This window comes from Anser brachyrhynchus, assembly GCF_964034855.1.
Source record: "Anser brachyrhynchus genome assembly, chromosome: 1".
Taxonomy (NCBI): domain Eukaryota; kingdom Metazoa; phylum Chordata; class Aves; order Anseriformes; family Anatidae; genus Anser; species Anser brachyrhynchus.
In genome coordinates, this window is record NC_137694.1 from 154,106,715 (window position 1) to 154,133,008 (window position 26,294).

The window sequence follows — 26,294 nt, forward strand, 5'->3', positions numbered from 1 at the left end:
AGTGATACTGGGAAGATGAGTTATCGCTCTCCCTGCATGTCAGTGGTAAATTCGATGCAGGCTTATTTTTAGGCAGTCTGCATGTGAGAGAAGACTAGACTTCATAAGAAGACTAGAGTACTTGGTTTATAATGGTGGATTTATGTATGTGATATTTGTGCATGAGAACAAGTTTAGGAGGATTTCCTAACTGAACAATTGTTCTGAACCACCTGTTCAGTCTTAGTTGGGGGAGAACTCTGCATTTGACTATATTACAGTTTGAGGACGCGATGAGTGCCTCTCAGCACTGAAATGCAAACATTTTCTTAGGAAGGATGAAGCTTAAAAGAGACTTCCAAACTCATCCTTATTCATTCATTCCTTTTTCATAAGGCACTTTGTGTCACGCTTGAATAAGGGAATTTGGTTAGTATATATCTTACCTGTAACCCATACCACTCATACAGATGAATTCTAAAAGAATGATTGGAATAAGGGCTGTTCACTTGTAAAGTCTGTTGCATCAAACCTAATTTCCTCTAAGAATCATTCAAATGGAGATATGGTGAAGTTTATTTATTTATGCTAAGGTCTTGGAATTACTGTTCATCCAATAATTCCTTCTGAAAAAATACTATTATGCCTTTTACTGTGTATGAACTTTACTTTTCATGATTCATAGAGTGATATTTGGAGTACCTGTGGATTCAAATTTGTATGCTATTAGGAGGGAAGCTGAAGAAACAATTAAACAAGTTGGTTGCTTTAAATGTGCAATTCATATAGAAATTAATATTTATGAGTCACTTTTTAGTTTACCTAACCAGAGTTAGTTTACCTAACCAGAGTTAAATGATTGCTGAATTCCTCACTGAAATTTACTGTCAAACCCATCCGAATAAGTCTTTGCCAAGCAAAACAGGATGCATTTCAAAACATCTGTTGTCAGGAAGGCACTACGGAATTCTGACAAATAAATCTTATGTAGATGATATACAGAGTGTCATGAGAACATTGTGAAAAATGAGATAACCGAAATGTGACAAACAATCTGTAGCTTCTTCATTCAGTTCAATGGAAGTGTAGAAGTATATATAAAATATCTTTAACATATATCAGTAAAAGCTAGACACATGGAATTAGAAGTGTTTTGCTTTGTAAAGTACTTCCATATGAAAAATAAATGTCTACCCATCTTTAAAATAGACAGCAAAACCTAGATATGCTGCTTTTTGAATTCAAAATATACATTTTCTCTTGTATATACATATGTACGTGATAGACAAATACTTAAACACAATGTATGCACACTTACCAAGATGTTAGCAAACTTTTGAAAATACTCTTTATTTCTAAACTCTTCTTTAAAAATGCCTCTTCTTTAAAAATGCCTTTAATACTTTTGCTGAGTGGGATTTACTTGTGTACAAATCAAGTTATTACAAATATATAACACAATAATATCATATGCATATCTAATTGAATGTGATATTTTTTCCGTCGTGACTAATTTTCTGTGCATAGTTCTTCTTTTAGAAATATGTTTTGGAAGACTAACACTTAGGAAGGGTAGCATAAAAGAAAGATCCAGGAACTCACTCAGGGTAAAGGGTAGTATTTTTATTTGCTTATATACTGGCTCCAGTGATAGATGCAGTGGTAATTTTAAACAGCTTTTCTAAAACTTGCCTAATGAATTAGACTGGTAATCAAAGTGATTTCTGTGAAAAACTTGTCTGGTAAGCTACTGAATAGATGAAACCACTTTCATTCACCAGACAGCTTGGGTTCATATTGCTTAGTATTATGATATTTCAAATTTATCTCATCTTCATTTTATTCTACTTGTCATCTGCAGAAGAAATCATTGTCATTAATTTTCAGGTAGCCATGAAGCCAAGATCTTGCCTGACATTGATGCCAGACATCAATTAATTATAAATCGTCCTCTTCTTCTGGATTAGAGATTGTTCAATTCCAATTGTTTCCCAATTTATGTTAATATAATCACAAATGGAATGCTTGACAGACAAAATTTTAGGTCGTTATGGGAAATAACCTAATATAACCTGGGACTATCCAATAACAGGAAGAAAACAAAAGCCAGTACTTTACCTCATGCACCTACAGTGTACAGAGATTAAAAACGTATGATTACCACTAAGTGCAAATTCTGACTTCTTAGTGTATATTTTCATCTTCAAATGTAGCTTCTTTGCTAATCTGAACAGTCATCATTTGTTTAATTAAGTCTCTTGAGATTATTTTACTGGAAAATATGCAACATTTAAATGTATTAAAAACCAAGTGTAATGTTTAGTGTTTCTCTGTGTTAATACCACATTTAGAGTTCTAAATTTATACATACAGTGTATAAATTCTGGAATGACTTGGCCTCTGATTTTCTATATTAATATTTATGAGAAAGAGAAACCCAGGGAACATGTTCAGAAAATGCACTGATTAGATTTTATTGCATCTACAAAGGTAATTTAATTCTCCAAAGAAAGCATTTTTGGAAAAATCCTCAGAATTTCAATTAATGTTTTGAGGCATATGTGGGAGAGGCCCATAATTTTGGATATAGATAATTCCCCATAGACATAATGCCTGAAGTAGTTTTTAGTTCTCATTACATGTAGAATGATATAAATGGAATGTATGTGGACATGCCTCGTTTCCGGAAACTTAAGAACCTGCATAGAATTCCAATCCATTAACTCCAATCTTTGGATGATTTGGCTTGTTTGAAGTTTCTTTGGACCACAACCTGTAGCTGCACTTTCCTGTGTGACTGTCTCTGGAGTTAATTATTCTTAACAGCTCAGTAAAGCCCACGGTTTCTGCATTGTCTTAGTATAAAACCTAGAAAATGCAGGTGTTTTTGCTGGGTGTTTAGCTAGTGTTGCTAATTCTTAAATATTTTTCTTCTAATGAAATTGGTTAACCCACAACCCTTATGGAACTAATGACCTCATCTCAACAGTGTATATAAAAGAACATTTATTTTAAAATCTTTTTTTTATCTATTCGAGGGATTGAATGCTCATCACTAATTGAAAATGTATAAATACTCTATTTCTTATGTAAAATATAAGCATATTTAAAATTTATTTTTTAAATGTGTGGTCTGCTAGACAGAGTGTCAAGTTTTCTTTTCCATACATTCAGTATTTCATATAGACTCTGTTCTTGCTAACAGAGGCTTTAAAAAGAAATTTAATAATGGCTGGACTGTAATTCTCTTATACTGAATTGGTCTTAGTGGCTCTAAAAGTGATGAATGAGAGGTTTTTGAGAGGAAATTGGGAAAGAGAACTTTTAAATGGTAACATAATTTTAGGGACCATTGGTTTTTAAGAATATCTCAAACATTAGTGAAAGAATTTTGTGGGCCTTTAACCTACATGTAGTGCTGTACCAAAGTTATTTCAAATTATTTCTTATCTTAATGTCAAGCGAGTAGAAAAACATAACTATAAACATAGTATATCTTAAAATATTATGCTGAAAGTAGAAATCAGATAATTTCAGAGAGCAGTAAGTATTTTAATGTATGTTTTCTAAACATTCTGTTTGGTAGTAGTTGTATGTTAAGATTTCTTTGAAATCATAGTTGTTTCGGCTTGAATTCCTTGCTTGTTTCATCTGTAAAGGACTGTGTATTTTTTATCATTTTTTCTTCCTGATAAACATTGGTCTACATTTATTTGCCTCAGGAATTTTGCTTATCTGGAGTACATGTAAAATTGGAAGAAAACAAATTTCACTTTTCCTATAAACAATCATCGCTTTTCACACTCTACACTTTGTAATTGCTGACTTGACTTTTCATTTGCAAATTAGCTCTTTATTCTTGTGAGCTCTTGCTGGATCTCCAAAGTTCAGGCACTTTCATTCCACACATAGTGTTCTGTTTTTTTTCTCTCTTTTTTTTTTTTGTTTGTTTGTTTGTTTTGTTTTTAGAAGGTGTATCAGGTATTGTACCTATTAAACTTATTACAGAAATAATTTATCTGGTTAAGTGTTATATTAAGGGAGATTTCAGTACAGGCAGTTTCTGTTTCATGGTAATATACTGATAGAAACATTGTAGGTGAGGTCAGTTTTTTGTGCTGTATTTAAAGACTTTTAAAAATATATGATCTATTAGTTCCACTGATCTATTAGTGGCAGTAATAAATTTAAATACAGAGCTAACAGTCAAAATGTTTACTGCAGAAAACTTTGCTGTTAAAGTCTTTCAATTTAGAGTTTAAACATAACTGATAAACTTAAGAATGCACAGAACTGTGAGATGAGATACCTTTTTTTTTGAACAAGTGAATAGAGGCCTGCCTTAGTTGGTTATATGTAAGCTCATTTTTACCTTTGGCAAATATTAGAGAGTTAGTAATACATAGGAAGATATACCCCAATTGCATATATTCTTACTGTGACATCAGTTTTTTCTGAGACTCTTTGAAACTGGTACATTTTTGTTCTTTAGAGTAATTAGTGCTAATTCAGATCTTACGTTCTGCCATACTCTGAGTGGCGTGAAAATACAAGGAATAGACAATGCTATATTTTGTAGTAGAAAAGGATGAGAAAATTAGTAAAGCCCTGAGTTTCTCTATTGTGACCTCAAATTTGCAACCTATTTTCATTGTGTTGTAGACCATAAAGTTTGTTTACATTTAGTTTTGCATTTCAATTATATAAATCAGAGAGTAACCTTAATGTGCTGAAGTTTGGATCTTCCAATATATTTTTTATGGAAGTGTGAAATAGGGAACATATCCTTTCCTGGTGTTAGAATCTAGCTGCTTTTGGTGCTTGGATTTAGCAATACATAACTGGAACAAGTTAGAGGTAGGTAGAAGTCAAACTCAGAACTCAAATTCTGATTCTGTTCCAAACAATAGATGGTTTTGGCATATCCTGAAATATGTGACATTACATAATTTATGTTTCTATAGATAAATAAATATGTAAACAAAAAAGGTGGATAATTTTGGCACTTCAAAGAAAAGCTAACATAAAAATGAAATAAGTGATAAAAGGTCGATATAAAATTTGAATGGATGTACTATGTTGAAAAACATACAGAAACATTTTTCCCCCAAGGTTTTCAGGATGCAAGGTTGTTTCTGTTGCCATTTCGTAAAATGGCAAGCACAAGCTAATAAAAATGGTATTGTCTATCTTAGTAAGGTTTCCGTAGATGAAGCTAGGTAAAGTTGACTGAAATGGGAATGTGAAGTATATCCTTGCTCTAAGATAAAGGATAATCTCTAGGATGTAACTAAATTAAACAATTTAATTAAATCCATAGTCTTGCTTGTAATCCCTTGCCCAGGTGTAGAACTTTTCAAAGGCACCAGAGTTAGAGTGCTATGAATTTCCTGTAAATGAATCAGGTTTAGAATAGCGATGGGCAGTAATCAGCATAACTAAATGATGGAATTCAGCATTTGTTTAAATATTGTCAAGAGTTTTATTTCATGTAAGAATAATTCCATCCAATGAAACACAAGAGCACGGTCTTTCTCTCTGTAGAAGTTAAAAAAAAAAAAAGAAAAAAATCCTTCTAAAGTATTTAATTATCATTTACATTTCAAAGCTTTCTACATTATTTTGTAATCTCCAGGATGTAGCTAATGTGTAGCTGCTGCTGCTTTGTTACTTTAAAGCCTGGCTCCACAAAACATATATTTTTGGTTGCTAGACTATTTTAAGGGATTTATTTTTTATTTTTATGTTTTAGTGCAAATGTGAGAAAGAAAGTAATGATCTTTTTAAAATCAGTCTCTCTCTTTTTTTTTTTTAATGGTTCATTGTGCATGTAAATCTGAATGAAATTTCATGTCCCAGTGAAAAAGGACTTTTCAAGCCTCAGGGTGTTTTTGTTACTGATTTTGAAGTCACTTTGCAAACAACAGATACATTAGACTTAGAAGGTTAGCAGGTTTCTTCACAGTAAAGATTCTTATGGAACTATGAACTTAGAGGTAGGAGCTGCTACGAAGGTCTCACTTAATGGAATAACACATTATAGGTATTTCTACGTGTTTTTGTGAGAATGTGTACTTCTAGAGCATTATAGATATCCATATTCTTAATTACCAGTATAAAACTGGAGCAATAGATTTTCCTCTAAATATGCTAAGCTTTTATTGTAGCGTTTTCCATAGCATGAATGAAAGATATCTTTGGAAGAGAAGTATTTGCTTCAGACTTCTGCGATCATGAGTAGTATATTTTTGGTTTATATATGTCTATATATATGTGTGTGTAAAAATTATATATCTATAATACCTATACTATGTTAGTGCTCTTTAAAAAGCACACTGTAGTGAAATAGTGAGTACTTTACCAACAATAAGTCTATTTCAGTATGATACTTACATTTTCTTTCCAGAATTTCCAACAGTGTTCTTCGCATAAGAACAAACAATTTTTGTGTATGAAGTTTATTGGTAATTTGTAAAGAATATTCTGTTTGCTAGAGGATAAATAAATTGAGTATTTGGGTGGGGGGAGTTATATTTGTTTTAATCCATGATTTTTTCTTCTTTTTTGTATTTAAGAACAGCTTTCTAATAAATTGATATGTTCATAATTGTAATGAAATAAGATTTTTTTCTCCAGTTACTCCTTCTTGTAAGCTAAACTGTGTAGTTCACAGATTATAGTTCATGACTTGTCCAAAATCTTGCAACATTTACTGAGCATTTAATAATTCACACGCTTAACTACCTTATGCATTGTCAATGTCCCAGATTAAACACATGTTTCTCTAATTTTCATCTGTGTAGTTTATGTATAACTGAGACTTGAATTCCTTTACCTTAATTAGTGTTTTGTATCTCTTCATATGAAATTCTGATGAGTTGAAACATTTACCACTGTAATCTGTATTGAAGTTACTACGAAATAAATGAACTCTTAAACTTCATTGCTCTATTTCCTTCTTTCACTTGTCTTGATATGTAATCAGAACAAATACACATGAAATGTGTATATTTTTTCTCAAGAGCATTTTAAACTGTGGTATTTAAGCCAACAAAAATAAAATTGCATCAGCTATAGGATCTCATTCTGTGATAAGAGAAAAAGGTTTGCATGGCAAAATGGCTTTCCTTGATTTTAGCAAGGCTCCCCTTTTGTCCACTGCCAGCCTTGTCCTAGAGCTCTGGGCAGGCTTGTACCTGGAGATGTACTTATGTCATCTGTCTATTATCCATGCTTGCCCTTAGACATGTATATGCATGATTACAGGTTGAAGACATATATGACTGTCTTTCCCTTTTCTTGTTTGGAGATGCACAAAAAAATAGTAATGGATTTCTCCTGCTATTAATTTCTTTTCATGATCTTTTCAGTTATCTTGGATGGTGACTGTGTCAAGAAACAGGACTAACTATAAAATAGCATAGGATATGTTAGTGATTTTTGTATAGAATACTGTCCCTGAGATAGAAAAATAGAGAGAAAAGTATCCCTGCTGATGCTGGTAGTCTGAAGAAATGAAAGCCTTTGTTGTTTCTAATACATATTTTTTAATTTAGCTTGTGTATATTTTGAAAATAATAATTTGAAAATACATATGTTCCTCCTAAGGAACCAGTCTGAAAGCTATTGATATATACACATATATATATTATACATATATATATGTACATATATACACATGTATATACATGTATATATACAATATATATATATATATATTACATATAATATATACATATATATATACATCAGCAGCAGTTTTCACTACCAAACAGGTTATTCTTTAATCTGCATATTTTTGATATGCATATTCTTTATTTGAGTATCCAGTTTTTATGTTCATTTCAAACTCCAAAAAAAGTCTGGTACACAGGTGATTTATAACTTCATTTTTTTTTAATATTAAAAAATGAAGACCATAGTCTTGCCTTCATTACTAGCATAATTTTGGCTCACTTAAATTAACAGTCTGGATTCTGAGAACCTTTTTTTTCTTGTCTTTTTTTTTTTCCCTCTGAGAATGGATTTGTGCAGAGGTTACTTTACAGCTGAACTCTTATAGGCATTAGGTTGGTAAATCCCGCTTTGTTATTGCTTCCAGTTATATTTTGTTTTTCTGACAAAGAAAAATGAACCATCATTCAATTTCTTATGTCCATAGACTTGTGGTAGGGCAAGTGAGAGACCTGTTTCCACAGAACTTCACTGATGGCTGCAATATTTAAGAGAAAAGGACATACAAATATTTGAATTCCAGCTCTAAAGGACAGATGCTCCCTAATTTGCAGTTTGTGTACAAGTAGGAAAATTAACATTTTAGTCCTTTGTTGATGTAAATTTATTTAGCAAATTCTGTTGTCTAAGTAATGTTAAGCGACTGAGATGTTGTGATGTTACTACTCTAAAACAGATTTTTGATGTAGTGCACATGGTTCTGGAAATCTTTAAAATTGAAATGTAGTGCTCTATAAAAAGTATTCTTCTATGTAAGATACATCAGGTTTTCCGTATAGTTAAAAACTGCTAAAATCTAAACCTGAATAATCTGGTTGTAGGTAAACTAAGGTTTAATAGCTGTATCACTGTTGTGATGACAGAGTCGCAGAATCAAGCCAATAGCCATCTCAGGGCTGCTTATCCTATTCAGTACAGTTCAATGAGCCAGTCATCACCCTGCTTACCAAGGTTTCATGTTGGCAGACATAATGTTTGAAATGAACCTGTGGCATAAGACAGTTCTGTTGGATTATTAGGGCAGATTACTAGCTTGTTGGATATCACCAGGCGGATCCTATTCTACGTTGTGAATAAACAACACAAAAATTTGGGATCTGACGTACTAAAACTCTCCATTTCCTTGCAGAGTTCCAATAATAACAACTAACAAAAACAGGGTTTGAGCAGCACCAGTGGCACATGCATGAGGAACATAGTGAATCTGATCTTAAAAAAGAAAATGTTTATGCTTAAAGATTCTTAACTCTGTGTTTTTTTTAGCTCGTTACCAGCTTCACACAGTATCAGTATTTTATTTTTTTTAAGTTGTCATTTGTTTTAAATATAGCAAGGGATATATCGGTATAAGAAATATAAGCTTGTATTCTACTCTTTTCTACTTCTACTAAAGTAGCATAAGGATAGAGTATAAGTAGTTGAGAGGGTGATGCATTACTAGTAAATTACCAATTTTATTATTCCAAAAGCATTCACTGCAGTTTTGCCTAAACTTTAAGAAAATTCAACCCTATTAAGGTGTGGAAAGGGTAAGTTAATGCATCTAATCAACGTGACCAAAGATTGTGGTATTTGTAGATTAAGTGAAGTTGTAAAGGGAATGTCATTTTAAATTTTTTTTTAATTATTTCTCTATTGATAGTACTAGCCATCTAGGACATAACTGGGGTTGTTTGGAGCAGTTGTCTTTGAATTTAGGCTTCCTACTCATGTAAGCAGTGTGATTAACTTCTGTTCCTCACTATAGTAGGGAAACCAGAAAAGTTTGGAGCCTGAAGCAGCATAAGGGTTCTGCTTCTTTTTAGGTATTTTTGTTGCCATTAATCATACAAAGCATGACAAATACTACTATAACAAAGACCTGCCATAGAGACAGTCTTTATTTTTTATTTATTAATCTATTTAATTAAACAAAATGCATCTAGTTTTTGACAGCGTAACAGTTTATATATGTAATAGTGTTACTTTTAGCTGATTTCCTGATAGGTTTGTGCTATCACATGCAAACAGTTTGGGTGTATGCTGTTTATTTTCTAAAGCAGTGCAGATGTGACACCAGAGCACTAATGGCACAACTCTTATCATGAGTCCAATAGATTGTGGCATACAGAGTTCTTTTTTAGGGATATGTCATAGCTGTGTAGGAAGTGAAAAAATGTTTCTTCACTTCTGCCATAGTATCAGCAGTGTCTCACACAGTGGCTGTAATATGTTGACAGCTCAGTGAGTCCTGAATGCCTACATTTGGTTATGGAGTTGAATTTTTATCCCTATGAAGGCTTTTTTTCTTTCTTTCTTTTTCTTTCTTTCTTTCTTTCTTTCTTTCTTTCTTTCTTTCTTTCTTTCTTTCTTTCTTTCTTTCTTTCTTTCTTTCTTTTCTTTCTTTCTTTCTCTTTTCTTTCTTTTTCTTTCTTTCTTTCTTTCTTTCTTTCTTTCTTTCTTTCTTTCTTTCTTTCTTTCTTTCTTTCTCTTTTCTTTCTTTCTTTCTTTCGTTCTTTCAAGTAACATGAAAATTGCACAGTTTTGGACTCTTCTGTCTACTACCATGGAAACAGAGAAGTGTCTTTAGGGGACAACTATTGAAATAATAGGCTTTTTTTGGTCTTGTATCTCTTGCTGAGCTTTGAGAGAACATTTTCATGATGAATTGGCCCTTGGTCATTCTTCTGGATGCAATTGGACTTTCTGCATTTTGAGTGCATGGCTTGTTATGTTTATTCTTCTCTCTTTACTGGATCAGTGTTTTTTAAACAATTGTAAGGCAGTTGATTGGTGAGCTCATTTTGAATATTGTCAGTTTGTCTATTTATTTACTGGCATCTAAGCAGCTGTTTCAGTGGAAGGTGAGAAGATTAAATTAATTTTCTTTATTGGGGTCATTCAGACTCTATGTGTGGAGCTAGAGAGAAATTTTCCTATTTGTATTCCCACAAAAGAAGGAGAAATATGAATTTCTATAGCTCTGAAAGCCCTTTGCCACAAATTGTGCATGCAAACTTCAGCAGAGATGCTTTTGAAAGGAAACAGAATTGTTCTCCAAACATCCCAATATGCAGCTGCTCATTCTTGCCATTTGGAGTCATGGGGATTTATTTTGTCATCCAGTGTTGTGAATGTAAGGCTGAAGAAAGGCTAGCCATGATGTGCTGGGCTGTTGTTTACTCCTTACACTAATATCAGACAGTGCTCAGTCTCACTTCTTGCTCCAGTGGGAGCAGTGAAACAGATACCATGGTGTTTATATGCTGCTTATGCTTGGGTAGCTATTTGTCTGCAAATTAAAATTGAAAAGCGGTAGGAAGGAGAGAAGAAGTTGGTCTGACTCTCCTAGCAGCAGGATGCAACTATAATATGTAACACATGTAGATCAGTTATGATATTAGATGTTAAGATTGCTCCATATACTTGTGACAAGTGTGTACAGTGTGGGGAATGTTGCTTCAACGAGCACCTGGACTCTGGAAGAGAAAGATATGACTCTCTCTGTGATGAAGTTGAGACCTAATTGCCCTTGGCTCAGCTGTGACAAGAATTAAATCACAGGAAAGCATGCTATCTTATGCCTATACTTTGAGAGTACTCAAAAAAAAAAAAAAAAAAAAAAAAAGGAAAAACAGAGAAGTGTTTTGTGGTCTGCTTAATAGGCAGCTCCTAAGAGCAGAACATTACAGTGGACTGGAAACTGCACTGGCTGCCTAAAAGCTGTGGCTTGGAAATTGTAGTAGTAATACCAACAACTTATTAAACAAAGCTGTTCAGAAAATGGCTTTACTGTCATCTGGGAAAACAAACTAACATTTAGTTTTGTAGGGTTTCACACTGGTAAGTATGCTGTATTTTCTGTTTTGTCAGGACAGCATTTCCAGTCAAAACCTGTTTTGATACACACATCCTCCCTGGGCAGGACTGTATAGCCACGTTGGATAGGTATTTGATTACCCAACGGAAAAGACTAAAATGAGTATACCTATTTTGTTTCATCTAAAAAAACCTATGGTGGGTATACAGGACTTACTGAAAAAGTACTGTAACATGAAGTAGTCAAGCTTTAACTTTTAATTTACAAGTTCTTTAATGTCTCTTATCTGCCATGCTCCTGCAATTTCATGTATTAAAACAAAACCAAGGGGAGTAATAGTTTGTTTGTGACATACTACTTAATGGCAATTATGTAATTTTGGTCAGTGGAGTGGAGGTGGCAGTAAAGTCAGGTTCTGCTAGAAGTGGAGAGGCATTTAATAATGAGTAGTACAGAAGGGCTAGAAATTCACTGAAACAGCTCTGAACTGCAGGTTTATTCCTGTATCCTCAGTGTATTTCACTGAGTTTATTTTTCTTACATTTTTCTGCTATTAAAACAGGTAATTGGAATTGGTTTCATTTCTGTAAAGGGAAAATAAAATATAGTCAGTTGATTCTGGGACTGTAAGGACAAAACCTGCTTGTGACCACAACCCACTTCTGTAAAGATTTTGGTAAACTAAATCAGACACTTTGAATCCATGTTCCTTGTTTCTGTAGGTACAGAAGTTACATATATCTTTCAAAACTGAAATTCTAATTTTGGCATGTGAAGCTGCAGAACTTACTCCTCATTCCATCACTGGACCTAGCAAGCAATGCTTTGAGAGTAATTACTGCACATTAGAAGTAACCCTGGCAGAAATATATGCATGAACAGACTTTTAATAACAAAAACAAAAAATGCATTTAGCACTTCAGAAAAAGAGTATGTTTACGTGCATTAATTTTTGATAATTCTGATGTCCTTCTGGCCTTGTTTACATTTGTAAGTTTTAACACTGTTGCTTTAACATCGGAAACTTCAGTGTTGCTAACACTCAGGAAGGTTATTACTCTGTCTATTATGACTCCTGCACCTGACTCCTTTCTATACTACTGCTGAAATGTACCAGTGAGCAATTAACGGGTAAAAATTTCTAATACAACCTCAGTGTGATCCACACTGCTGATTTTGTTTAATTTGCTAAGCTATTTAGGGGGAGCTTAGTGGTACCTTACAAAAGGTGAGATATATGGCACTGCCTAAAATCCTCTAATCACCTGGAATAGGTTTCCGTAATTTTTCATCAATCTTTCCATTTCCAGACTTATTTTCTTCCCTGATTTCTTATTTCCAAAAATATCTGACTCATAAAGAAAGCATACAATACTTCATTACTGATGATCCTTAGTAGATGCATGCTGTCTGTCTTAGAATGTGATATGCCTAGGGAGGGGAACTGGCAGAGTGTGGATAGATGCTAGTACCAGTTGATGATGTGAAATACGTTGGAAGAATGGCTCTGGGGTGGCACACTTTCTGGCTAGTCCTGGGCTTGGAAGTCATGCAGGCTACACAAGATGTTGTGAATGACAGTAAAAGCTGTATGCTGCATTATGTATTTTCTGTAATTCATATATTATAAAAGGAAGGTTATATTCTTTGTACTTTGGAGAGTTGGAGGGGAAAAATAATATTTTGGGGAACACCTGTATTCTTTTTGAGAAGCCAGGATGACCTTAGTACTAATTCTATGAACTAGCAGATTTAGAGGAATGATTATAAGGAATACGTCTTTTCCAGTAACCTTGCAGATACAAGGTCACTCATTTCACAGTTTCAAAAGAAGAATAGAATTATTTTCTGAAGCAATAAAAGACAGAGATAATTTTGTTTTTCTAAAGGATAAAACAAACTGAGCAAATACTTGTCTTTCTACACATTACAGTTGAATCAAAAGTATGTCTTCCTTTAAGTTCACTTTCATTTTGAATATACCGAAAGATATCTATGAATTCATTAAACTGCTGTGGCCTATTGCAAATAAATTTGGAGGTTTTCATTTGAATTGTGGGGTTTTTGTTTGTTTGTTTGTTTGTTAGTTTTAAAGTGTCGGTGATTAAACTTTCATATGTTTCATAAAGAATTTGTTTTGATTTAAAATACAACTAAAATTATTCTCTTGGTAGAAGTTTTATTGGATGCATACTAAAATGAGCCATGCTTAGTATTCAGATAGATTTCAATACATTCCATTTGTTATCTAGCATAAATTCTTAGAGAACTTGTACTATCAAACATAAACAAGCTTGCTAACCTTTGAATGTTGAAGTACAGCAACATCAAGAGCTGGGTACATTCAAATGTCCAATCATCATTCCAGTCATCTTCAGGAAGCGGAGATAAGTATGGTACGTGGTTTAGCAAAATGAGTAGAGTATGTCTTAATAAAATAAATAGCATCATTTATCAAAGATTTATTTTCAGCAACTCTATTGAACATAAATTTTGTAAGGGTTTGTGCCATTTCGTGTTTTTACATAATTATAATGGAGTGAGTACAGTGATCAGTGGGCTTCACCTTTGCTGGAGAGGGTTGAATAGTGCACCTGTGTGTGTGTGTAAAATCTGAGATTTTCTATTTCTGCTGAAGCGGGGTGAAGCTTTGCCGTAATGTATAAGAGACTCTTTAGAAACCCTGGGTAATTAATTTTGCGACTTGTTCAAATGACCTTTTGTTATGCTATATTCAGTTGCATTTGGTTTTATTCTTTATGCTTTCAACTGTAATTGCTTTTTTTTTGGACTGTATATCATCAGGGAAAGAGAAGAGAATTAACCAAATATTTTAGGGTAAGCAAGTAAAGCAAGATTTTCAAGTGTCTACAGAAGTTCTTCAGAGACAGATAAGCTACAGTCTTTTGTGTCCATCTGATAGTGTTTGTTGGACTGATGTTTTGTTTTTACCTGAAACTATTTTACTCTTCCATTGGGCTTGGACAAATGCCAGATTTCCATCAGAAAAAGATTGTTTTGTTAAAAACTTTTTGTTGGAAAAGTGTCTTGAGGCTGGAGAGGTTTTTGTTGAATCCCAGGTTGTAACAAACAGCTCTGTGGTTAGAGCACTTTCCTAATATATAGAAGTTTCAAATTTGAGTTCCTTTTCCTATTGGTTCACTTGTTGAACAGAAAGAATTTAAACTGCATCTCCAGTGAAAATACAGATTGCCAGACTTCTGGTTATTCTTGTGCGAGTAACTCTGGTATTGCTTTTCTCTTCCTTCTAATTAATCTTTAAGAAAGTTTTGTTTTCTTTTTTGTTTGTTTGTTTTGTTTTGTTTTGTTTGTTTTGTTTTGTTTTTCCTGAAAAAAAAATCAAGATAGCTGTAAAGCTTTTTCAAAATACTTTGTAGTAGTCAGATAATAGGTTACTGATATTTTTTTACCAATGCCAGGACATTATCAGAGAGGGTATGATGGTATGGAGGGATGGTGGCTGTAGGACACTACTTTTTCTGGGATATTTGTCTTCCATTGATGTTCCAGTATGCTTTCCAACCCATCAGTTGAGTTTCTTTAGACTTTTGGAAGGAGATTCATCCGATCGAATGCAAATGCTGACTGTGTAGACATCAAGACTTGACGAACTTGACAGACTTGACCAAAACTTGAAAATTCATACTTTGGCTGTCATGCAGTTAATGAAAGAGACATTTATTTTTAGGATGACATCCTGAAGCAGATGGCTCCACTGGCTGTGGAGGAAGAGAGGCTGTGAGAGCTTGGGAGATGCATACTCTAGAAGTCTTAATGACTCTTATTCCAGAGTCCTACTTTGGACCTACAAGGTTGCTTCTGGTTCCTGAGAAACTGCATGGTGGGCCTGAGGAGAGCTGAGACCACTGAAAGTACTACAGGTTCCAAAACCAAGCTGTCTACGTCTTCAAAACATTCTCCTGTTCCTGGACTGACAGCAGGCTCCCCGGCGGAGTGTGAGTCTGAACTGCTGGGGAGCCTTTCTTTGCATTGCAGTGGCAGCTCAGCTTCCTAGTCCACAGGTCTGTGAAGCTGAGGAGAAAAAAGAAGAGGATTCTTATCTCAAAGAGAAGCTTGGTTTCTGAAGAAAAAGGAGTTTTTTATGGTGGAATAAGTAAATTGTCTTAATTTTAGCTCATATCACTAATATTTACATATCTGGAGTTCAGATACTTCTGTGGAAGAAACTTGAAGCATGTACTGATATTTAGTTATTTAAGAGATTTTGAGAACTTCAACATTTTAGACTTTTACTGGTATCCCAGCACTATATAAGGTAATCTTCATACTGATTTCCAATTTAGTCCAGCGTTAAATGTCAGGATTTTTAGAGAAGTTTTAGATCTATTAAAAATACTCAAACACTGCCATTAAAATACTTAGTGAGGTTTTGAAGGGGATAATTTCATTTATAAATTATTTATTCCAAACTACATATATCCAGTAGTTAGCATGAATTGTTCAAAATATAATTTTAAATTAGTTTATTTTATTTGGAATTGTCTGGAAACTCTTGACAAGGGTGTCTTTTATTGTCTTTCCAGTTGCATTCATCACTAGATATTAAAGCACTGGGAAAAGATTTTATAAGCTATCATTCTGCTACACAGATAGAAGGCTTCTGATAAGTGATGTTTATTTTTGCTGACATCCATTTATTTTATTAACAGTGGCAAGTCTTTCCCCTTGCTTTCACTCACGCACTTTAAATTGCTCTATTAAAAACCTTCCACCTGCTTTTACACTGGGATTAATGCTGTTATATTATACAAATAAACACATCCAATTTAATGGGAAATCAGGGTAGTAACTGGCCTCTGACGTGCTTATAAATAGTGGTTTCTGTATACCCAGTTGCTAATTGTGTCTTTTCTAGTCATTGCACATCCTTTTTTACAACCTGGTGGGGGCTTCTACATCCTTAACTAAAATGCAGAAAACCTCATTTTCATTGCTGCTTTGGAAAACACATCCATCCTCTTCGTGCTTTATTGTCTATCAAGTGAGGGTGACGCTGATCTCCTGTGTTTAGGATCTGCCTGGGAATCTCCTGGCAGCTGGGCATTTTTACTGTGACTGCAATATCAGGCCAGTGCTCATTCTCCTGCAGAACATGCTTTGGATTAGTCCAGTCCCCTGCAAAGTGGATCCAGATCCATTCCTCTCCTGACCAAGACATCTGAGCTTGGTGAACAGGAACATCTGTCACATCCTGACATCTGGGCTTAGTGAACAGGGCAGTCCTCACTTTCTTCATGCTGCTGGAGTCCCAGCATAAAGAAATAATAATTTCAATGAATAATTGTATGGTCTTTAAAATACTTATGTAAAAATACTCAAAACTAATCATGTTCTAATAATAAAAGAAATGTAAACTGGAAATGCAAAGGCAACTTGTGCTGCAATTTTGACAAGAAATCAAAAACTAACTTTGTTTTTTCTTTTCATTAGAGCTGGATTTTCCAGAGATTTCAGGAAGCAGCTGAGGAATTTCAATAGAGGGCACTTACTGTGGATGAGTTCATGAGTACATGACACTTTCTGAATGGGAAGGATGTAGATTCTGCTCTTAAGAGAATTTAAGTCTTGCAGTAGCTTCCATGATGTATCTATATTTTAGAATAGGGCATATCACTATGAAAAGTTCTCTAGGTTTTAGATAATTTTACATATATTAGAACTGCTCTGGTAGATGAAACCAGAAGCCAAAATCTCATTAGCTCAGGTGGTAAGGATTTTCATGTTTCTTCATGTTAGGTGGGGTAGGTAGGACTAGGCTGTTGTTAAAGATACATTTCTTTGCAAGCTTCCTGGTTCTAAAATGCAGAACTTATATCAACAAAAGACTTCAAAGACAAACTAGTTTAACCATGTTGTTTGTTGTAGGACAAAGAAGAGAACCTACAAGCATTCTGGAGTAAGGTTTTTATTTTCAGGTAGACATTTCCAATTTTTATTATTTTTTCAGTTTTGAAGTAACTCTTTACTTCAGGTTGTCAGACAATTTAAATTAAAAAAAAATATTACACAACTTTAAAATTAAATATTTGCTCTTCGAATTAAATATTTAGTATGTTGTGAAATTAAATAATATAAATTCTTTGACTTACTGATTTTTTTCTGATTTTTTTGTTTGTTTCTTTTGGTGTGACCATGTTTGTTTGTTTTTTGTTTGTTTGTTTTGTTGTTTTGTTTTATACTGGAGAAGTTATACAGCATTTATCATTTTGGTCTAATAGAGATGAATGGAAAAGCTTTTACTTTGTTCTTTATTGCTTTTTATATCATTTTTTTTCTCTTTAATTTCAGGAAAAAAAAAACACATCATGTGGCTCTTTGTTTTAATAACAATGGCTAGTTGTCCTACTTCAGTCAGTTTCTGGTGATTTGAAGTCTCAGATACAAGTCCTTTTCCTGTTGCAAATACAGTGGGTAACACCACTGTTCCCTTACTCACGTCATCTAACTTTAGACTTCTGTCTTTAGCATTGGGTTCTCTGAATAGTTTATGACTTTTCAGAGAGTGAGTCAATGCACTCATCATCGAAACCTAAATTCATGTGGTGTAAAAATTTTCTAGTTATATGGTGTAAATAGTTTCTGAGCTGTGTGTCAGGAGTTGCTACTAATTCTCTACTTTGTTGTTATCAGGAGGAAGTAACTTTAAAAAGGAAAAGGGGAAGGGGTAGGGGAAAGGGAAGGGGGAGAGGAAGGGGAGAGGGAAGGGGAAGGGGAAGGGGAAGGGGAGGGGAGGGGAGGGGAGGGGAGGGGAGGGGAGGGGAGGGGAGGGGAGGGGAGGGGAGGGGAGGGGAGGGGAGGGGAGGGGAGGGGAGGGGAGGGAGAAGGAGGGAAGGGAAGGGAAGGGAAGGGAAGGGAAGGGAAGGGAAGGGAAGGGAAGGGAAGGGAAGGGAAGGGAAGGGAAGGGAAGGGAAGGGAAGGGAAGGGAAGGGAAGGGAAGGGAAGGGAAGGGGAGGGGAGGGGAGGGGAGGGGAGGGGAGGGGAGGGGAGGGGAGGGGAGGGGAGGGGAGGGGAGGGGAGGGGAGGGGAGGGGAGGGGAGGGGAGGGGAGGGGAGGGGAGGGGAGGGAAGGGAAGGGAAGGGAAGGGAAGGGAAGGGAAGGGAAGGGAAGGGAAGGGAAGGGAAGGGACAATGAAAATAATAATAAGAAGAAACTGTCGTTTTGGTAATACAGTGGGCAAAGGCTATATGCTTACTTTAGATAGGGAATGGCCCCAATCTTCAGGCTTTATTTTGAAATCAAAGTCACTGCTCAGCTGCTTTCCAATGTTCTGCACTTCCTTTGCTGTGTTGCTATGTTCTGCAGAAACAGCTGAAGTGATACTTTGATTACAAAGTGGCAGAATTCTGGTTTGTCCACAGAAAAATGCACTAAAAAAACCTTCTGTAAGTTCTGTAGCACTCCACAGCTGCGGTGTGAAAGCAGATGGGGAGTGGAGAAAGAAGGGAGGGTGCTTGCTGCACCAGGGACTGGCTGCTGCCATCATGTCACCAAAAGCATGACAGCATATTAGTCAGGGTGATGAGAGCTTTTAACTTCTCTTTCCGCTTTCCTGCTCTTCCTTCTCTGGTAAATCCATGCACTGCACACAGCTAAAAATAATTTCTTAGAAAAATCAAGTGTAGCCTGCTTGACAAAGACACTTACGTGGATTTTAATGAAGAACTTAATAAAGCATAATCAAGGCTCATATATGCCCTTCCTGTCTGTGTGTAGAAAATGGAATTTGTCTTGTGTGTTAGATTTGAACAAGATTTATGACAGAGATTTCTGCTATTATTTGTGTATAAAAATAGAGAACTACCTTGAAGGCCTCTGAAAAACAAAACAAAAATTTCATATACCATGTAAGCTTTGTTGGAGAGGAAGCAGATATTTTTTAGACAGTTTTCTGAATTAGAGATATCCTTTCTGTTATTTTTTTCTGACTACACTGAGGAAGAGGAGGAGTTTTATTTTACATCATAATAAAAAGTAGAAGTGTTGGGTATTTCATGCTATGCTATATTGTTGATGACGTGCATGTAAATACACAGACGAGATGTAGTGTGATACTAAACTTTATTGGGTTTCACCTGCAGTATTATAGATGAAGCACCAGCAGCATCTGTAGTTAAGGTACAATGGAATAACCCCCAGGCACCTCATCAAACTGTCCAAGTGAGTATGAATGTTAGAAAATGAAAATAGGGCAGGCAGGGATTTTTTACACCACACTGTGTCAGCGTGGGGTTTTGAAGTTAGTGTGCCAGTGCATTAGGGTGCTGATGAGACTGCAGCTAGAGAGGGTGTCAGCCATGCTCAGTGCTGCTGGTGGGGCTTGGGGCTGCCTGCCCTGCACTGGGCTCCCAGCGAGGAACACCAAGCCTTGCTCTCACGTTGGAAAGCTTTGGTGCCAGATGTGTAACTAAAGAAAGCTGAGGGAAACATTCAGTTGAAGGCTGTCATTAAGACATCCTTACAGTGTCAAATTTGCACCAGTTGTTACAGCTGCTCAGTGATATCCAGCAATACTGGTGCTATCATTGGAATGTCACCAGGCATGGACAGAAGTTGCTGTGGAAATCCTGGGGTTGGATTTCCTGCTTTTCAATCTCTAATCTTTCAGCTTCAAATAACATTTAAGTTGTCAGTATAACAAATGTTCAGGACGCATAAGAGATTTAAAGGTAGTTTAATATTAATATTCAGAAAAGAGTCTAATTTGTTCTTTCTAAGCATACCTGTTCACCCTTCTGAGTACTGTCTGGCACAGTAGCATCTCAGACTGCTGGAATTAACAGGGTATTGCTGCAGTACAAATAAATGAATCAAGAGAATAAAATTGTTCTCGATTTCTGTTTAAAACATGCTAGTTGAATATGTGTGTTCTGTAAGGGAGTTTACAGGACAAGCTTCTAAGTAAAGAGTGGAATGGAAACCCTGTAGTGAGAAACATCAACAGCTGCCAGATTAGGGTGCTAAGCAAACTAAATTTAATTGTGCCCATATGGTAGCATTTTTATAGTGTAGGTGGGTCTCCTGACACAAAATAAGAATCTGAGAAGGTCTATTTGGGTTATACCATAAGTCCAATTCAAAGAGAATAGTCTAGGACAGGAGTTGTCTTAGGGAGGGAAGGCTCATCCAAAGACTTGAGAACTTCAGTGTCTCTAGGGGATGAACAGGGCTAAATACTGCATGACACCTGTTTTTGGGTAGACAAGTAGGCTCTCCTGCATGTAATTAATTTGATGCATTTTTGACCTTTCCTTTAGAAATGAGGGAAAACATGCCTTGAGCTGCCCATTTCTCCCTACCACTATAATGGAGTTCAGAATAAATAGCTCAGACACCCATACCTGAGCAGAGGATTCTCACTTGTTTTGCCTTTGGAAGACACCGACTACAAATCATGGAATTTGCTTTGTTTAGTACCTTCCTACATGTAATTGGTCATCCATAATTAAGAGACTTGACGCCAACCTTGACAGTTAATGATGCTGGTATAACTAGTTTTGACCAAGAAGACAGTGAAGGGGGAACCACCTTCATGGAAGTATTGTGGCTCAGAAGACTTGACGAATATGTTTTAGTTTTGTTTTTGTTTTTGCCAGTTGTATAATACACATCTTAGAAGAATATATATATTTGGAACTGCCATGCATCTTCATTCTGAGTCACTGCTCTACAAAATGCATTGATAAGTTGCTGGTTGCTTTGTTCGTGTGTATACATCCAGAAATTACAGAGTGTGTTATTTCCCTGGTAGCTACAAGATGAAGTTTGTATCTCTGGTTAAATGTATTGTTAGCCTAAAGATAATCTTACTGTTTCTATAAATTTCTGAAGGAAGATGTATGTGAATGATGACATATTTGTTTATTTGCTTGAGTTTACAATCATGTTTTGTTATTAAGGTTAAGATTTGGTTGGGCAACAGGAAGGAGGGTGGTCTTTTGTCCTCCTGACTGCTTAGCACATCCGGAGATACACAGGTGGGAGAAGATGCTGGATTGCTGAATACAGCAGGTAGGAAGTGAAAGACAGGATGTAAGAAACAGGGCAAGGTGAGCCTGTACAGGTACTTGATAGACTTAAGAAAGGTACAAGTAGTAGATGAGCTGGACTGGAAGCAAAGGAAGATTAAAAAGAAGGTTATGAGGTCACAGCAAGAATGCAGTACACAGGATGGGAGATTTGTTTTAGAGCCCTTAGGTTTTTTTTTATTTTACTCTCAGGTTATGTATTCAAAATATTCAAAAACTATTTTTTTTCTGGTGCATGTTCTAATCAACTTTAGTTTTAGAGACTGAAAACCCTTTCAATGGTATTTGAGGTATTTTGTTGCATCCATCAAAATGTTAACCAGCTCTGAGTTCTTCCAAAACCCAACAGACCTTTGCAGTCTTTTGAGAATCTTCAGAATGGTTTCCTTTTTTGGAGGTGAATAACAGGTACCATTTCTAGTTCATGGAGCTCATGAGGATCTGGCGTAGTCTCTACTGTCTGTCTCCACTATATCATCAAAATACTTAGAATCAGAGGATTTACTCCTTGTTAGTGAACAATCTATTTGAACTGAACTGTATCTGCTCATTTTCCAGTAGATGTTACAAGTATAGTTCTGCTTATTTTCTGGTTAGTACCTAAATGTTATGGAAGTAGCCAAAGAACCAGAGTAATCATGGTGGGACAAATGCTTGACTGTTTTTCTCTAGGAGCATCATCTGGCATCAAAGGAGTTTGCCACTTGTATTGATTTTGTTCTTGCTAAAGTGAGGCTTGGAGCAAAAGTAGTTCAGGAGAAGCAAGGTGACAATGTTTGTGCCAAGATCCCTCAAAAAAGGGCTTGATGAGTGACAGCCTACAGCAGTTTTCTATGATCTGTCCCGTATCAATGTCAAAATTTAGTGATTTCCTTAAAGCCAAGCTCCTGGAGTCATTTAATTTCATAAGAGTATCTTTTCATTCTGTATGTTCCTAACTTTCATGGTAGCACAGATGGGGGAAGACAAAACAAATAAACAAACAAACAAACAACAACAAAAAATCCTTGAAGTCGTGGCCCAAGTTAATCTTGAACTCAAAAAAAAATCAGGAATTACCTCCAGTAAAGAGACACTGTTTCGTAATGCTGATTATAGAAGAAGTAAATCTGTAATGCTGAAGTAGAAATGGAATAGGCTATGTTCTTGAAGTACAGTGGATTATTTTCTTGTCTCACTAGCTGAAGATCAGTTTTCCCAGCTGTTTCTCTTAAGACTACCAATTGTGTTTAATACCACAGAGGTCTTTCAGTCTGTAGGTTAACCAGGATTCTTGTCTTTCTCACAGGGAGGTTTTGGGGAAAACTTAATCTCAGAAAACCAAAACAGCAATGTATTTCTTTCCTTTTTGTATTTCTATCTCACTGCATTATCACAACTGTAAAAGTGCTTGTGCATACAATAAAGTATAGGAAATATATAGGAAAATGTCTACTATTTCTTCAGCAGGTCCCTTGTTAATTAAAAGTCCAAGATAACTCTTAGTTACTCTGCAAAAAGTAAAGAACAACTGAAATACTTAGTATAACTTGCTATTTTCTGGTTCAAGGAGTTCTGTTTCCTATAACTCATGACATTTCTTGAATATTAAAGGTTTCTTGCTTTTAGAGGCTTCAAAGATAAACTGAAAATAGCAACACTTTGTGAAAGAAGAAGGGAATGTTTTAAAAATATTAAATGATTATTAATTGTACTGTATGTATAATGATATTAAAATTCTTTCATAGAGTTTTTGTGTGAATTAATTCCAGAGTATTCATGCTTTCCTACACAAATATTTTTTTCCTAAATATTTAACGTATTTTATTAATATTTACAGTGCAAACTTCAGCTTGCCTTGTAGGACCTGTGTAATCTTACTTTACACAATATTTTAAGCAATAAAGAAAGTTTCTAGCCAATAACAAGTATAGAAATGCATTTGTTCCCCTTTCACAATGGTATTATCCATTTCACATTGGATAATCAATTATCTTTTCACCCTGACCTCATATCTTTGGAGTCCTATCTATATCTCCAGTAATATTACTTGTTCATGAAGAGGACTAAAATGTAGTTTGTATTTAACAGTTCACATTTTGCTGGTATTTTATTACTTTGTAGACAAATATCTTCAGATAATGTTGGTGAATTATGTGGTTTGGCACTGAGGATTTATGTTAAAGCATAACAATTAAATAACAAACAAAAAAACATGTTCAGCGAAGGAAAATTTTAACTTTTTGTTTGAAATTTCATAGTCAGTTTACTGATCAATATTTTTTTTATAGTAAATTCTGTCAGATGTAAATAACTAATCCCTGTGGTTTGTACATTGTTAAACACTAAATTAAAACTTAACTAATTTATCAAATTCCTTGGTAATTCTTCATCTCCTTTTGAGTGATTTTCTTTTCAAGTATTAAACAGGTTTGTTTGCATTTGGTCACAAGTTAATGCTTTAATTGTTTTATTAACCAGAAGTTTACATTTGTGTACTGAACTGTCAACTTAGATGAAAAAGAACACAGAGTTTTATTGATGTTGGCTTTCTGATGGGTGTCTTTAAACCTGCACTAACGTAAGCTCAGTCCACTCAACCCAACTAAAATGGAAATAAAAACTTGTGATTTTTTGTAATTTTATAAAGTGTTGTAATGCATCTGTTTGTGGTGGTGGCAGTAGAAACTGAGAATTGCTGCACTAAAGGATATTGGGAAACTGCTACATCTGAAACGTGGAAAGCCTTATATGTTGTTCAGTTACCAAAGAAAATTGAGGCTCTTTGCTCTGCAATGAGTCTGTGACATACATTGCAAATCCTAGCTATTGCTCTGTAACCAGATAAAATCTCTTTTGTGCCAGTTATTGGCAGTGTAATTTATCTGTTTGCCTGCACTTTTTAGGCTAGTCAGTAGAAAAAAAATGTAAAATTTCTCAGAAGTAATGTGCCTTCTTTCAATATTTTATGCTATTGGCAAGAAACTAAAAGTAAATAGAATACAGTCTGTTCTTGAGGTGCACAATTCAGAAGTGATATTATTGCATATCTAAGCAGAGGGAATATACTGCTTCATTTTATGTGCTTTTGTGTATTCTGGCAAGAATTAAATGAAGTTAATAACAAGTTAAGGACCCCTGCCACTTGGTATTATTGAAGAAGCTTCCTCTGTGTAACAATAGAAAATGGAATGTTGTTCAGAATGTAATACTTAGCACTGCAAATTATCAAGCCATCCTCTTTTCATTGAGCATTGCCATGATAATTTGGAATACTTTTTCAATAGATTATTTAAGTCCTTTCCAAATTTAACTCTAAGTCAGTTTGTCAAAGAAATACGGACTGATTTCAAATATGTCATTGCTTTGTGATGCAGCATGCAAGGAGACCAATAATCAAAATTGTAAAAATAAATGTGATGTTTAAACAGTTCATTCTAAAAATATGAAATATTTAGGAAAGGGAGAATCATATTCATTCTTTGGCAAGTTAGGTGCTGTCTGACATATATTTAGTTAAAGCTGAAAAGATCATTTATGTCCATCCTATTGTGCTTACAATGTTTACTGACATCTTCAGAAAAATCTTATTCTTAAAATCCACTTATGCACTGATTCAAAGTGCAACACAGTAGTCAACTTTTATACATAAATTAAATGGTAATAGAATCTGTCACATTGTGCTGCCTTGGTATTTTTTGATTGTGACTAAAATAAAGTTTGTTTTTTCATGGGGCCTTTTTTGGGAGGTTTACCAAAGTGGAGCCCATTGCAAAAATGAGGACACAAAAATTACTTAAACCCAGTATCCAGTGTTTAATGTTTTTGTTTTCAAGAGGAATGCTGAGCAATATTTTGTATGATTTTTTATTGTCAGAAGTTAGAAAGAAGAAAATACTAGGTAGAACTAAGATGTTCAACTACAAAAATGCATCCTAAACGAAATAGTAGAAAATGCTTTTCCAAAGACAAGATGATTCATAAAACATGATATTTTTTGTCTTATCTAAAATTAAAAGGTTAAATAAAAATTACAATAGCAAAGCTGGTGTAAAATAGACAATAGAATTTTCTTATTACCATTTCAAAGTAAACTTTGAGAGCATGAGTATAGCTGTGCAAAGATAGTTTTTGGTGTCAGTGGAAGGTGATGCCTGTTAGGTAACAGTTAAATCCATTTAAATGTTATTAGTGTTAACTGAGTAACATATCATCAGGTATTTTAGATAATGAGAAATTAGAGGCCTTTGAATTTTAGTGTAATAGAAGAAACACGGATCAACACTAGAAGACTATTTAGGCAGAAAATAAAATCATATGTTGCAAGATCAAAAATATTGGAAATGTACAATATAGTCCAGTAGGAAGATAAATGCAAATTATTAAATAAAGTTACTAAAATTAAACATGATCTGTCTAAAATGTTTATTTGGAAACCGTGTGTTCTCTTAACAACCTAAACCTCTTCCCTTCCCATCCTGCAAAAAATAAAATGGCTGGTAAATGAGACTGTTAATAATTATGCTATAGACGAGTCTATTAAATCCGATCACCTTGTGAATTTGAACAGATGAAAATTATCCCAGCAAGGAGTCAAGTTGCTGTAGGTCTATTGACAATCACATTTGCTCATGTAAAACCACATGGCAAGAAACAAATTTCATGTAGTTAGAAATGTATTTTAAGTCCTAGAGACAAACTGTCTGTGCACACAGGTGGAAGAGACCCGATTTTGC

At 34.9% G+C, this 26,294-nt stretch overlaps 1 protein-coding gene across 10 annotated transcripts in view; it reads left to right on the forward strand.

The window, feature by feature from the left end:
* The window catches only part of FGF14 (fibroblast growth factor 14), a 415,553-nt gene that overhangs the window by 271,308 nt on the left and 117,951 nt on the right, over window positions 1–26,294 (forward strand). The window contains exon 2 of one of the 10 annotated variants that reach the window (XM_080575949.1): window positions 15,222–15,809. The exons of the other annotated variants lie outside the window; for them this stretch is intronic. The gene's annotated coding sequence lies outside the window, so the exon portion shown is untranslated. The remainder of the gene's footprint in view (window positions 1–15,221; window positions 15,810–26,294) is intronic. 10 annotated transcript variants of the gene reach the window in all.